At 45.9% G+C, this 15,033-nt stretch overlaps 1 protein-coding gene across 2 annotated transcripts in view; it reads left to right on the forward strand.

Annotated features, from left to right (window-relative positions):
- The window catches only part of MRPL23 (mitochondrial ribosomal protein L23), a 254,387-nt gene that overhangs the window by 39,787 nt on the left and 199,567 nt on the right, over window positions 1-15,033 (forward strand). The window lies entirely within an intron of this gene.

The following is a 15,033-nucleotide window of genomic DNA, read 5'->3' on the forward strand; positions in this document are numbered from 1 at the left end:
GCAGCGCTGGGAGCCTTGCACATGGTCTGTGGGCTCGCTATTGACTCAGTGGTGTGCTGTGAATGAGTCAAAGATCCGTGGGGATCACTGGGGGTGGATGAAAGGGTGGGGGGATCGAAAGCAGGGGTGGAGGGGGACGAGAAGGAAAAGCCAGCAAGACAAACACGCTCTGCTCTCCCTGCATGTCAGCAGAGCATCTTCTCTCAGCGCAAGCAGGAAAACAACTTGAGCCGGGGACTGGGAAGCTGGGCTGCCCTGCCAGAGCTGGGGGGCAGTGATGTCTGCATCATGGCTCTGTGAGCATGAGCTGTAATATGGCATTATACAGGCATGACTTCATCTGTTTCCATAAGATTGCTTTCTCCCTCTCCCTTTCTTTGGCTGGTAATTGAGAAACACATGAGCTCACCTCCTAGGAGCGGGAAATGAGAACCGCAAGAGGAAACGAGCTGGAAAGTATACATGGAGCAGGAAAAAAAAGTACATTAGGTGGGGGGGAAGTCAGAGATTGTATGGAGAAGAAAAGGGATTCCTCTTGCATGGGGTATCGCCGTACCGGGCTCACAGCACCTTCCTCTGCACTGCAGGCTAGGGCAGGGATGGGGCAACCCAGCTGACACCTGTGTGACTGCACTTCAGCCTTTGAGGCATCCCCTTGGGCACAAAGGGCATGGAGCCTTTTGAAAAGATGGTGTAACACATAACATGATGGTGGTATCTCGTCTGCAGTTTCCTGGTGAAAACAACACCCAGCTCTTCTCATGGGTGCAGCTTATGGGACCTGCTGGTGAGGAGGGCTGCAGCCCCGGTGTAAATGAGAGCAGGAGACGAGCCCACCTAGGTGGTGAGGGCTTTCAGGGCTTGGGGGGAGAAGGGGGAGGCAGGAGTGATGTTTTAGGTGGAGTTAATCCCAAGTGATGTCTCTCCTGGGCTGGCAGATCTCGTGGTGAGGGCTGCAGGTTGCTGGTGGTGGGAGAGCTGCTCAGTCAGGCCATGCTCTCTGCCCCCGGGATCTTGCTCATAGGCAGATAAGGAGCATCTGTTGCCAGCCCCTCGTCTCTTTGTTTCTTGTCTCTGTTTTTGCCTAAAGCAACCCTTAGGATGGGGAGAAATAAAATGCCTCTGGAGGCAGGCTATTCTCACTTTGGCTTCTACCTGGTTTCTTAGCTTTTGAAATGGAAATGTGTGACAGAGGAGGTGGTTTAATGTGATCAGATTTGTGAGAAAAGCCTTGTTTCTGCAATACCTTTCTCCTCTGCTGCTCACTTTTCTCTTTCACCATGTGTCCTTTGCTTGTTTTTACTCCTTGCTTTAAGGATGTCTCACATCTTTACCTGCTGCTGCTTTTGAGGTGCAGTCTGGGAAGAGACCACCTACCTCCTCAGATAGGGTTAGGCTTTGAACTTGAAGGCCATTTTCTTTAGCTGATAGGCACTAATATAATGTCACCTATCTGAGTAAGGGCTGCCCCAATTTATTAGTTGTCACCCAAACACTTACTGCAACTAAGACACAACAGAAGAAAAGAAGAGATGTAAAATGAATGATGCTAATTATCTCTGGAAAGCTTGGCTGTTGGGAGTCCTACACACAGCCAAGTGCAGCTGAGGGGTGGATAAAGCTAATGAACCAACTACAGGATCTGTGGAGAGTCTGCAGCACGTCCTGTTGACACAGAGGTTTGCTGCAATTCACCAAAGGTGGTCTGAGGGGCTTGGAGCTTTGCAAATTAGCTCTCTGTTCTTGATCTACGTTACCTTGATTTAAAAGTCTAAATGAAGACAGGTCAGTATTTAGGACCAGCTGCCCTTGGCATGTGTATCCATCTCTTTTGACCCGTTCCATTGCTGTGTGGTAATTCAGGATTTTTTTTTTTTTTAAACTATTTTAAAGGATCTTCTAACTGAAGGGAAGTCTGTGCAATGTGTTAGGGCTTAGAAGGTCTGTGCTGGAACAAGTGGGTGCCCCATATACGTTATATGCTATTTATGTTTCCACTGGATATTTTTCCCCTTCTCTTCACTTTTTTTTTTTTTTTCACAGATTTTCCTAAGTGAAACACTAATGTAGTAATGTTCAAACCCACAATGTTTGAATGGCCTCTAAATTAGGCAAAACAAGCTTGCCCAGCCCTAGTTGAACAGACAGGACTCATTTTCTAATTCATACACACTGTTCATTTTGCCCTAATAAATACATTTCTGTCCTAGACTAGGAGCACTGGGGGACCTCGGAAAGTTTGACATAGCAGAAGAGGGGCAGGTGACCAGGGGAGAAGAGGAGAAACAGAATCAGTATCCACAATGCATCTGGATGCCTAATAGGAAAAGCCATAAATCCCAAACAGGTGTTGCATTCGAAAAAGCCCATGTTGGAGATTCAGTGAAAACCAAGTTCCTTGGATGTCGCTCTTGTTTTTCAAGGGCTTGTCTTTTATTGGAGAAACTCAGAAGGTACTGAAACTACAGCTAATGAGCAGCAGAGTGGTCTGCTGGGATTTCTGAGAAATCATTGAAGATGTGCTGGGTTTTGACCCAATTTTAGGTCTCAGAGCACAAGTCTAGTTTGCATGGACCTGGTTGCTTTTATTCTAAATAATATCGAAAATCCAGAAAACTTGTTCCCTGCAGCGCACATCATTCTTTCTGTAAGAAATGAATGGGTTTTGTTAAGTGGAGTTTCTTAGGACTCTGAAAAGGATGGAGGTATATGGACTGCTGTTACTTACTTTTCCTCTTAAATATGGGTACAGTTGTAATAAGGCTTGTAGCTGTGGCTTGCAGCCATGGCTGGTCTTACAAGAGGCTCACATTCTTGACAAAGCTTGGCATCCCTGTGTGTGTACCTGAACTGACCTATGGGTGCCACTAGAGCTTTGTTTAATTTTCATTTTGCTTCATGCAGGTTGCTTGGAGTTTGGGGAGGTCTGTGGCCCAGACCTTGCAGTCCTCTTTCCCACTGTTAACTTGGGAACTGGCCATGAAAAAGACAAATTATTCTGGCAGTGGGAGATCCCTTCTGATAGACATGTATCCTGGAGAGAGAGCTTACTACACATCTGACGTGTTATAGAAGTTCTGTGGGTTCATGTACCTGACTGCATAGCATGTTCAATCCTGTTACAGAGCCACGGAGGGGCTGTGGTGCACACCAGATTTCTGCCATAGGAAGAAATTAAATGGTTTGCCTTACCCAAAGGATTCATCCCCAATCTCAAGTTGAGTGTCTTTTAGTGCTCTGATGCTTTAATTCTAGATATCCAGTCCTGTGAGAAGGAAACTAAAGGACTCTGTTTCCCTTGACTTGGAAAGTTAACACCAGTCAGTTGTTGCTGTGTAGTTTTTTATGCAGTTATGGCTTATTTGTGGGACTCTTGCTGGAGACCATAGGTTGTCATGTCCTCAGTGCCAGTCAGGAAAAGCACTTTTGCTCTGGAGCCATTTTCTCTGGTGGCCTCCCACGGAAGCAAACACAGCTTTAGAGAAGGGTACAGGTCTGTGGTGTAGTCACCACTTGGTGTTACCAGGTCTAGACTGATGATGAACCTGTTTGCCTCTGTCTGGGCTCATATTGAACACCCAACCTTTTCTGTGAAGCACACCAAATGATAGCGTGGCCTAAAATAAATATTTATTTCTGCCTTCTGTGCCTGTTCACTCTGCCTTTCTACCTTCAGGCTGTAGGGTATGAATCACAACCTGTTTGCCTGGCATTTAAAGTCTTTGCTTTTCTAACCAATGTCTTAATACCTTTGCTTTTGCCCTGTTTTCCTCTTCTTCCTAGCCCAGCACTTCTCCTTTTTTTTTTTTTTACTTTCAGTCAGGCCCTTTGCCTGGAAAAAGCAAGCTGTGCCTTCGCCCTAACACACCTGCCCTCCTCTGCGTTGGCCACTCTGGTATTTTAATTTCTTTTTCATTGGCCCATCACACATGTGTTGATCGGCTTTGCAGCTGAGGTCAAGGAATTTCCATTTCGTACATGGAGAGAGGGTTTCCCCTTCACAGCCTCTGCCTCAACGAGGCACTGGTTCATGTAGAAATAGCTTGGCCACTCTTGGAAATAGGTCTGTGTGAAATAATATTGTCTTTTTGAGGTCAGGAAAAAAAAAAGTCCTTTTATACAGTCATGCATACACTCTTAAAAAGAATTCCACAAAGCTTGGTCTGTTCTTCTCTCTCACACTCTCCTCCCACCCTACCTTTTTCCTAAAACACTGGAGAATTCAGCCTTGGAGTCTGACGGCACCGAGCATACAGCATGTACTGTGCTTTCTGAAATGCTGGCTGCACATAAAAGCCCTGCTTAACACTGGACTCTGTTGCTTTATTATGTTGTGCGCACAGTAGGTTGGTGGTGGGGTTCCCCACTGGCGAACCTGTGGTGGGGAAGGAGGGCAGGTGGGATGAGGAGCAGGAGGTGTGGAGAAGATTGGCTTGGGCAAGGCGCGTTATGTGCTGTGGGTCACTGCGCTGGGGCTCCTGCCTTCCCCGCTGGGAGTGGGCAGCTTGGTGCTGAAGGTCGTGCAAGTTGCTGTGAGGTTGTTTGGGGGTTTTGCATTGTTATTGGTTTTTACAGGTCCCACTGTCCTGGTACCATAAGGCAAGTTCTCACCCATCTGCTGTTTCCAAGGGGAAAGATGGACAAGAGCCACACCTCTGGGAGTGGATGGTCTTATTCAAGGACCAGGAGTGCTGCTTGATTTGCATGTGCTTGTAAATCCACTGTCATACGTCTGTGTCATGGCTTGCCTGCTGGCACATTTCCAGTTCAGGCTCATAGTGGTGTGCCAGGGTGAGCATCCACACCACCAGCCAGGCACAGTGGAGCAAAAAAGCCCATTGCCAGCCCTGCAATTTGGAGGAAAGCCCTGCAATGGACATCCTATGAGAGTGTTGATGAACAGAGGAACAGGCGGCCTTGTGCTCCTTAATACATGTGGGCAGGGTGATTGGGGCTAAGTGCTGTGCGGTGTCATGCTTTAATGCTTTCCATGTGTTCACAGTATTGCCCTGACCGCTCTTGTTATTGTAGCTAGGGAGGACTTGGGTGAAATCCCTGAACACAAAGAAGAAATTGCTCTATTTCAGTGGCCATAAGGGTGTTTCTACTGTCCTTGCCTGTACACTCGTCCTTGAAAAGGGGGTCAGAGCCAAGTGCAGCTCAGGCTGACCCTTATAGCAAACACACAGCCCATTCTCTGAAGAGGTTTGTTGGCTGTTGTAGGTAAGTGCTAGGATTGCACACACTGATGTGCAAGTTTTGCCCTAGCAGAGGTATCTGATGAGTTGCAGGCACCTGCTGCTGCTCTGTGCTATCATGGGTTGCTGTGTGGTGAAGGGAAACCCTGCTCTGCACCCATCAGATATACTCAAAGACCGTGAGGCTGTTGGATGATGGAGCTGGAGGCTCTGTGGCTCACCTAGAAAAAATGTTTCTTCCACACACTGCTAAAAATGTGTACTGATGCTGCTCCCTAGCCCTTCATGCTGGTCAAGAGCTGAAGCTGGCCTATGTCAGCCTAAATAAAACCATACACTGAAAATATGCAATGCCACCTGAAATTTCTCTATCTGCAGGGTGTTTGGATGTTACCTGTTAATCCTGGAGGTTTGAACGGTGAACCGGGATGCAAAGGGGATGCGGTGCTGGCATGGCAGTGTTGAATGGGGCAGCTCTGTTGTGGCTTGGCTGGTCTGTCCGCAGCTCAGCCAGCTGTGGTTGTAAACATTCACCTGTGGCCAGCATTTACTGTCTCCTCTTTTATCCAGAGAACTGGGATACATGCTATAACACAGCCTAGTAGCATCCTAATTTCCCTTCTTTCATGTAGAGAGTGAAGGAAGAAACCCCACAAAACACCTCCCTTACCTTTTTTCCAGATTGTTAAGAGTTTTTAATCTCCTGTTTTCCCCTTTGAGATACCTTTTTCTCCTTCAGCCTCTCCCTGCAGTCCTGCCAGTATCAGATTCCTCCCTGGCTTTCTTCATTGTCTTTGGTTACCTTATGTCTCCTCCTAAACCCAGGAGTTCAGTGCCTGCCCAGGCACATATGTATCGTATACGTTCATTCATTCTCATGTGATGGCAACGTAGTGAGACGTGGCAAATCTCTCTCTGTATACTAACTTAACTCTTAGCCTGGCACCTTGCAAGTTTCACATGTTAACCTGGCAATCTGCAAAATGCTGGTGAGCTTTCTTTTTCCTCTTTTAGTAATATTTTTGGAGTGCTTTAGGTAGCCGCTATTCCTTCAGCATAAGAAAGGGCAAAAGGGAAAACTTTCATTGTCCCATTCTTCATTTTATACACTTCTAGCACAAGCTATTTTGAACCATTTGGACCATAATCTTTCCTCCTGATGACCTTGGAAACCTTTCTGTGCCTTTGACGATTTTTGGCAGCCTTCTCTGGCCTCTGTTCCTGCTATTCCTGCTCTGAAACAGGGTGAGCAGACTTCAGCTCACTTCTCAAAGTGTGAATGTGTCATTGATTTATGTGGTGGCATTTGTAACATTTTTGGTATTGTTCTTTATCCTATTCAACCTAGCAGTTTTTGGTTGCCTTTTTTTTTTTTTTGATGGCCTCTGCGTGGAGCAGATGTTTTCATTGAGCTGTCCACAGTGACGCCTAGATCTTTTTCCTGAGTGGTTACAGTTAATTTAAAACCCATCAGTGTATTACCTCAGCAATCCCTTGATGTCACTGGTTAGAAGATCCCAGCTGGCTGCTGCTCTTAATTCTATTGCCTGTCTGTTTCCTATTATTTTTTATTATGCTTACATTTACTCGCATGCTGCTCCAGTTTTTAAAGTGAGGTGGGCACAGTGATTTACAAGCGGCTAGCGCAGGCTCTCAAATTCTTCTGTTCATGTACATAAAAGTAATGTTTTTGCTTAGGTATTTTCACAGAATATAAATGCTTTTGCCGTAGCAGATACTACTGAGTAATGCAGGTACAAGAAAACAAACAAATGTGGCATATATTTGCACATGCGCATCTTTGAAAGCTCACCTCACTCACTGCAGAGAAATGTGAATCCCTGTATGAAAGAGCAGCTTGTATAGCGTGCCCTTCTGGATCGTGCCAACAAGCAACCCGTGCTGGGCAGCCCTGAATGTTTGGCGCTATGCTCTTTCGTGTAAAATTGTGTGGCTTCAGTGAACTAACAGGGAAGGGGAGGAATCCTGAATGCACGGCAGGTTGAAAACCGCCAGCACAGGCTTAGGCAACATAACGGTGCCTTTTGAGATCTCTGTGTATGTGTGGTTTCATTGTTTATCTGTTACATGGTTTTGAAGACCTTTAAAATATTACATGATACTTTCCGATGTGTGAAAATAACCTAAATAATGCACGGAGTCCTATGGTGCTAAAAGCAGCACACTGAGGGGGTGCTGTGGTCTGCCTTGGTCCCTGGTGAAGTCACGTAGCCCAAAATAGGGCAAGCAGGGACATTGCACTGGGGTTGCATTAGCAAGCTCCATCCTTCATCTTGGAAGCCAGTGGAAATTTCACTCTTGACTCCCAGAAGAGCAGTAGTAAACTGGTGTTAATGAGAGATACTGGGAGACTGGGGGAAGGAGCCAAATGCTGTAACTCTGCTTAATGACTGGAAACTTTGTGAAGTCCCCTCTTGCTTTGAACGGCTTTGCAAACAACCTTTGGCAATAGCCATTTTATCTCCTGTTTTGGAATCCATGTGCCTCAGCTACTCTGCCACTGAGGACAGAGTCGCAGGAAGATGGGATGGTTTAAACAGGAAAACAGAAAGACAGCTGCAGTATGTCCAATTTCCTACTGTGAGGAAGTTGAAACCAGCCTAATTTTGCTGAACTATGACTCAGTTTAGTCCAGAGATTCCAATACCATGCAGTAAATGTTATAAACTCCTTTGAGGGAGGGAAAAAAACCCTCTGATTCAAAGGCATGGAGAGGAAGTGCCCAGCAAGAGACAGAGATGAAATTGCTGGTAATGATGGATGAGGAAAGCCCAGTAGGGTACTGCTGAGCAGGACCTGAGAGCAAAGGAGAGGAATGGCCCTTGGTGACCAGGCTCCGCTGAAGTCTGTGTGATGTGGGTAAGAACAAAAGCCAGCCACACTCTGCTCCGTGTCACGGGGAGGGGATGATGACGTCCTGTTGCCTCGCTCTGCAGAGCTCCTGCGTGGGTGATGGATGGTGTTCTCAAAGTCAATTCTTTGGTTCCTGAAAGCAAAACTCAACTGCTCCCTTCCTGTGAAGGATAGGCAGCTTGTCTGGCTGCATCAGTGCAGCTTGTGTAAAAAATGATTGCGAACAGTGTGCTACACCCATTAACCTCGGTGGAGATTTGCTCCCGTTAATCTTAAAGTAGAGCAAGAGCAACACATCTGATAGGCCAGTGTGTGGAAGAGATGAGCTGACTGGCTGCATATGCGTAATCCCAAAGAAATGCCGTATCAGAGCTATGTGTTGCAGCTGAAGTTTTGAATGTGATGGGGCTAAGCAGTCCAGGGACAGACACACATGCAAAGGTTTTTGCAAGCATTTTGGTCCTTGGTATGCTCCAGCACAATGCTGGTGATCACAGCAAGTTTTGATGATTCATGATAGCAACCCAGAAGAGTGGGAAATGTTTTCCCGATGTGCTTAATGCTGGTAAACTTGACAAGCGGGTCTGTGGTGGATGCATTGAGGGTGTACAGAAGCCTGTTGCCTGAGCTAGGTCTTGGTTGCCAAAAAGCAGGAAATGGAAGCGAGGGAATACCTTCTGCTACAAAGGATATAGGATTACAAGGCAGGGGTAAAAATGGTCAAGGTATTCTTAAGCGTTGCTGATGTAGCAAGAGTGTCACTGAAGAGCCATGTGTTACGGAAGTTGAAATATTCTGGTCTTCTGCAAATGAAGGAACAGGAGTGACTGTGCCTAGCACATAAAAGGTGGAGGAAACCTGACTCTAGCACCAAACAAGTGGACCAAAGAACACAGGAATGGTCAGAAGAAATCCTCTTGCTCCTTTTTACAATCATAATTCCCTCTTTTTTACTGCGGAACTAAAACTAGGCTGAGGCTGCAGTGACCTGAGCCAGCCAGGCTGTCTGTCAACAGGGATAGGAAAGGAACATATAAGCAATAAGGGCAACTGTTTATGGGAAGATAAAAGGCAATGCAGAAACTTGGAGGCATTGCTGGCTTGCAACTGCACAGGAGCGAATAAATTAGCTTTCCTGTTGATAAAAGGCCTGTAGCAGATGAAGCAAACCTATGCAAGACATGGCAGATCAGCCCCGGCAATGATGAGGCTGAACTACGTGGAGTCAAAAACCAGCTGAAACTTTCAGCAGGCCTGGAGTGTGCGGTGTGAAGGACTCTGTTGTTACTGGAACAAATCAGTAGTCCTTTATCAGCTCCATTTTCCCATAGACATAACTGATTTTGCTGGGGCAGTTGTTTTGCAGATATTACCCTACCGCAACATGGTGTGCAGTTCCCTCTGTTAAAACATGGGCTGGTTTCTCTTTGAATCAGCTCTTTGCTAACTTCCTTGCAAACTACAACAGAGCAGAATATTCCTAGCACAGAGTCAGACTCCTCACACAGATCTCTGGTTGATGACCAGATTCAGAGGCTATTCCTTTCTGCAGCAACTAATCTCTGTGACACCATGGTACTTACTGCCATTTTCTTGCTGGGGAACTCCTTGCCAGTCTGTTCTGGGGTGGCAGCAGCCATTTTCAGCCTGCTTCAGAAAGGTGACTTAATAAAGGGCTTACTGTGCTACTCATTGATGCAATTTACCTTTTTGGGATTTCTTTCTGAGCCCAAATCCACAGAAACCTCTCTTCCTTCCACACCTTTGTCTCCCTACTTGGTAGGACCCCTCAACACCAGAACTCTGTGTGTGTGTGTTTAGCAAATGAGGACTTACAGATGCAATACCACAAGGAACGATGTGAAGCAGAAATGTACTGAAGCCGGAGGCGTTGTAACCTAGAGCTGTGCTGGACAATATGGAAGAAATGCTGTCAAATCTGTGTTTGTGTGAACTATTATATCCCCAGCTAGCCCCCCTCCAAAAGTTTGCTCAGCATGCTGACTTTCCAGGAGCTTGCTTAGTGCTTGGAACAAGTTACCTATCTCCTGCCAGAATCAAGAGAGGAACATGACTAGCTGACAAATACCATATGTTCCAGGCTGGCCAAAGGAAACCTGATTGTATTTTGTTTAGCTTGTCTACTTAACTAGATTTCTGTAACAGGACTAAGTTTTTGTGGTTGGTGTTTTTTGTTTGTTTGGGGGTTTTGTTTGTTTGTTTTTGTTTTGTTTTGTGTTGTTTTCCCTTTCCTCAAATAAATGGGGATGATCTCTTCTACATGGGAACTGTCCTGTCACAGTTCTGTATTTTGCCCTGGAAATGCGGGGCACAGCCTTCTGCCACTTCCCTAATTGAAGAGATCAGGAGAGAGCCGAGTAGAGGGAAAGGCAGTTGCCAACAGGAGCAATCAGAAGTTGCAGGGCTAAAATCTCATTCTAGACAGAGAACATCCAGTTCTGAGAATGCAACAAAAGTGCTTATGTTGACCAAAAGATTCTCCCTCTTTTTTTTACTGGTTGTTAACACATCAGAATGGGAAAAGTGTGTGCTTGTGACCTGGGAGTGGGGGCACAGAACAGTGGATTTCTAATATCTAAATGTAGATTTGCTTTGTTTAATGTAGCTTAAAATTAGAGTTGCATCAAGCTGCAGAAGCTAAAGACTGATCTCTGTTCTGAGACGACTGGGGCAGAGTAAAGCCCCTGAAGGGCACAGATGGGAGTTTGCAGAGGCTGAAATTCACAGAATCACAGAATATAAGGGACTGGAAGAGACCTCAAGAGATCATCTAATCCAGTCCCTCTGCTGGAGCAGGAACACTTAGATGAGGTTACGCAGAAATGTGTCCAGGCCAGGTTTTGAATGTCTTCAGAGTAGGAGACTCCACAAGCCCCCTGGGCAGCCTGTTCCAGTGTTCTGTTACCTTCACTGAGAAGAAGTTTCTTCTCAAATTTAAGTGGAACCTCTTGTGTTCCAGTTTGGACTGGAAATTGGACTGATGCTGAGCAAGGTTTAGTTCCTAGAGACACCCAGACCTGGATGGAGCTAGAAGAGGACTTGTTCCCTCTTGTCCCTTCTGTTCCATTACACTACGTCACTTGGAGTTGGTCATTTCTGTCTGATAAATAATCAGCGTATACTTACTTCTTGAAATCTCCTGTCTAGGATTTTGGAGCTCTCACATGATTTTTCAAATACTCTGAATTTCTAACATCAATGAAAAATTCTAGATGGCAACTAAACACCCCCCCAATCCATTTTGTCATCAGTAGCTGCCCAAATCAACTGTATTAACTTTATCTGGGGGGATGTGGAGGAAGATCTGCAATATTTCATGGCTTTCTTTTTCACAATTTCCACAAGTTCACCATAAATAGAAATATCAATGTAACATGCTGGGTCTCTACACCAGAGAGACAGCGACCTGCAAAACACATGCCTATTTTAATGAAGTGTTTGAAACATCAAAATAGGAAACCTTAATAGAAAACCTCATTGCCTCTAACCATCATAAACGCTTAGGAGGAGGCACCATCTTACATCGCATGATTGTGCAGCATCTAGCCCAACCTCCACTTGAGGAGGTGGAGGGGAGATCACTGGCCTTTGTCACGTTGCATAAAACAGCTTTGTCTCCCTTACAACAGAGCTAGCTAGAAATCTTGCACCCAGTCTTCTCCTTCAGGTTGTTGGAGCGTGTAGACATGTTGTCTCCAGCTTCCTGGACAGCCTCAGCAGTGGTGTTAACAGGGTGTGCAGTAAGCTTTGCATTGACTAGGAAAGAGTTGTAAGTGGTAAGTGTATGCTATCTTGGCAGGCAAGCAGAAGATGGTGGGGCCTTCATTTCTAGCTGAGCAGAAGAAAGTAAATGGAGCTAAAAAGCAACTGCAACTTTAAATAGATCTCTTTCCTCCTCATCTCCTATTTATCTCATGCGTTCCTGTTTACAGCGTCATTTCCTGTAGCTTCCATTCTGCTCATTTAGAGGTGAAGTCAACCCAAGGTCTGCTCCATTTCTGAGCACCAAATTATTACAAGTGTTGCACCTGATGCCACACAGGAGACAGGAGCTATTGGACACTTCCCCCTCCATTAGCTGTACACTGTTGTGCCACAGCAAAGTAGTGGGATGTCCCAGGTTTAATGGAAGACAGAAACTGGCACAGCTCTTGGCTTGTTCCTCTGAACAAATCCTCTGCTCTGCTGTGTCCTTTCACTTCTGACACACTTGTTTATCCATGGGCTGTCTGTGCCCTGTTGTTCTGCCATGTGCTTTGCTGCCCACACAAGCACACTCAGCTGCATGCTCAGCGACCCACCTATCTAGATATTCATACATGCTGAATCACCCTTCAAGGTACACTCATAGCCATGCTCGCAGATGGACTCTGATCCTTGTGAGCCAGACTGAAGTTCTTTCTCAATCTGCCACCCCTGTGTCTTCAAGACAGGGAATGCTCTTCCTTCTTGGAGGAAATACAGACCTTTGTAGTGTGTTTGCTCAACCACCCATTTCCTCTCAGGGCCATGGGGTAAAGGTGGTGATGCCTCCAGCCATGTGGAGAAAAACGATACATGTTGACACCTCATTTCTCCAGCCTATCCATGCTCTGAGATCCGCTTTTGAAAGGTGGGTGCCAGCATCCTTATGTCTGGTGCTTCCTTTTAGTGGGATAAAAGACTATCTCATTGTCATTTCATGGCTGGATTTCCAAGTATCCTTTCTTGACCTGCCCCCCCCGCCCCGCCCCAGGCTGTCATCCTAAGGTTTGTGATGACTGCCATGAGAAACTTTGAGGCCAAGCCCTTGCTGGAGGCTCTGTCCCACACCCATGCCTAGGACTACACACAGTCCCACTGATGCTATGACGTGCACATGTTGGATAAGATGCTGCCTGATCAGAAACATCTTCAAAACAAAACAGCCTGTTGCCTGAACGTGCCTGTGACTGCCCTGTTCAGTGCACAGTACGTTAGCTCCCTCTCCAACCCACTCTGATTCCTCTGCCCATGTTGGACCATTTAAGAATTAATGAAGGCCAGATGCATGTTCTGCAAATGTAGGATCACTGCATTTTGGAGTAGACACTGGCTTGGTGCCTCCTCATCCTTCGAATCCTCGGTACAGCTAATAACAACCAGAGGCAGCCCTCCTCAGTCTGAGGTAGAGCCCACCTCAGCAGTGACGTCCCTGTGACCACAAAGGATTTCTTGGTACTTGGACGAGGACCAGCTTTTGGATATGGAGCTCCAGGATCTGGTTTTGTCTCTCACCAGCATTGGCAGGATGAACTCGGTGTGACTGAGCTGTCCAAAAGGGAGGTGGAGAGCTAGGCTGGCAATGGATTTCTAAGGAGAAAGGAAGGAATTCTGTGTATTTTGGTGCATGTAAAAATAAGGGATGGATCATACTAGTCGGAGCTGTCCATGTGTTGAGATAACAGAGCAGATGTGCTGCATGACTATTGCAGCCTCACACTACGAAGTCTCTCATGAACTGCTAACCCTCCAGGCAAGGATGGGACAAGGCAAGATGAGTGTTGTTTTTGAGATTCTGATCTGATCTGCTAAAATGTCATTTCCACAGCAGCTATGCTTCCTTGCTGCACAAGCAGAGCTTTTTCTTCTTGCAAAGTGTCTCTTAGCTGCTGGCCAGTAGATCCAGGAGGTGACTGCAGAGCTGTTCTTTGGTGATCTTCATGCAAACACATGCTGGGGGTTGTCTAGCTTGATGTGGATGTCTCTGTGCAAGTGTGTGTGTGAGGGTATTAGAAGGAGGGGTATTTCGGCAGGTTGCAAAACTGATTTTGTTGCTCCTTGGGGTGAGAGAGCCTGTAAACCAAGTTTTTAGGCCTAAATCTCATTCTGATTTGTTTGTGGAACATAAGGTTTTGCACACAACTTTTATCCAGGGTGTTGTCCCTTGGCAGGTGGCTGGAGTTTGGTGGGCATAGATAACCTGCAGTGAGGAGTGGTGTTGCATGGCTTTGCTCATCACAGCTCTGCCAGTAGCATTCAGAAATGGCTGGGCCATGACCTTGCTATATGATAATGACCCTAAATTGATTTTGCAGTGATTTATAGGAAAACGCTGTGGCTGCCTGTAGCAGTTTCTGATGGATATTTCCATCACCCATCAGTCTCTGGGATTTTGGGACTTGCGCAGCTCCCTAGTAGCGGGTGGGATTTCCACAGAAAAAACCCTCATCCCCAAACAAACCCAAACTTCTCAGATATTCAGCACAGAAACTTCTCTCTTTATCCCTTCTCTCCCTAACCCCTTCAAACATACCTGTGGGTAGAGGTAGTGTTATTGGAGCAGCCTATTTGACTGCTATAATATTTTCCACTCAGATCCATTGACTTCTATTTCATGTTTTCATTGGATCAACACCTTTTTGAGAGCAGTTAAAGCTGCTTGTATCTGAATAGTTGGAGACAGTGTGTCACCTTGCTATCTTTTCTTGGTTTCACCTCTAGAAGTCAGTGATGATATGTCCATATACAGTCACCCAACTGAAATGTGTGTCTCTATGTCCCTCTCAGTGGGGGTCCTTCACCTGTGAGCCTCTCTATACTGCCGAACATGCTCTGAAGTAACACAGCATGATTTCAGAGTGTGTTTAGGGCAAATATACAAGGGAGGTAGGAATCACCATTTTTCTAAGCCCTTTTCTGAGACAGAAGAGTTTTTTCAGTTCTGATGACAGAAACAAAGGAAGGTATTTGTTTTGAGTTCTTTTTATCCTTACCTATGATGGTCTGGCAAAAAATAAAAAAAAAGGCCAAAAAATTAAAAGATCTCCTGTGCGGGGCTGAGAGCACTGACGCTTCCTGCTAAATTCACTGTCTTGTTTTGGGCTCCCAAAGTTGCTATTGAGCTTGTGGTTTCTCCCTCTCAGGGTCTCTTAATTTCCTAGGAGTCTGCCTTCCCATCTTCTGTCCCTATATCCATCAT

This window comes from Columba livia, chromosome 5 (assembly GCF_036013475.1).
Source record: "Columba livia isolate bColLiv1 breed racing homer chromosome 5, bColLiv1.pat.W.v2, whole genome shotgun sequence".
NCBI classification, from domain to species: Eukaryota; Metazoa; Chordata; class Aves; order Columbiformes; family Columbidae; genus Columba; species Columba livia.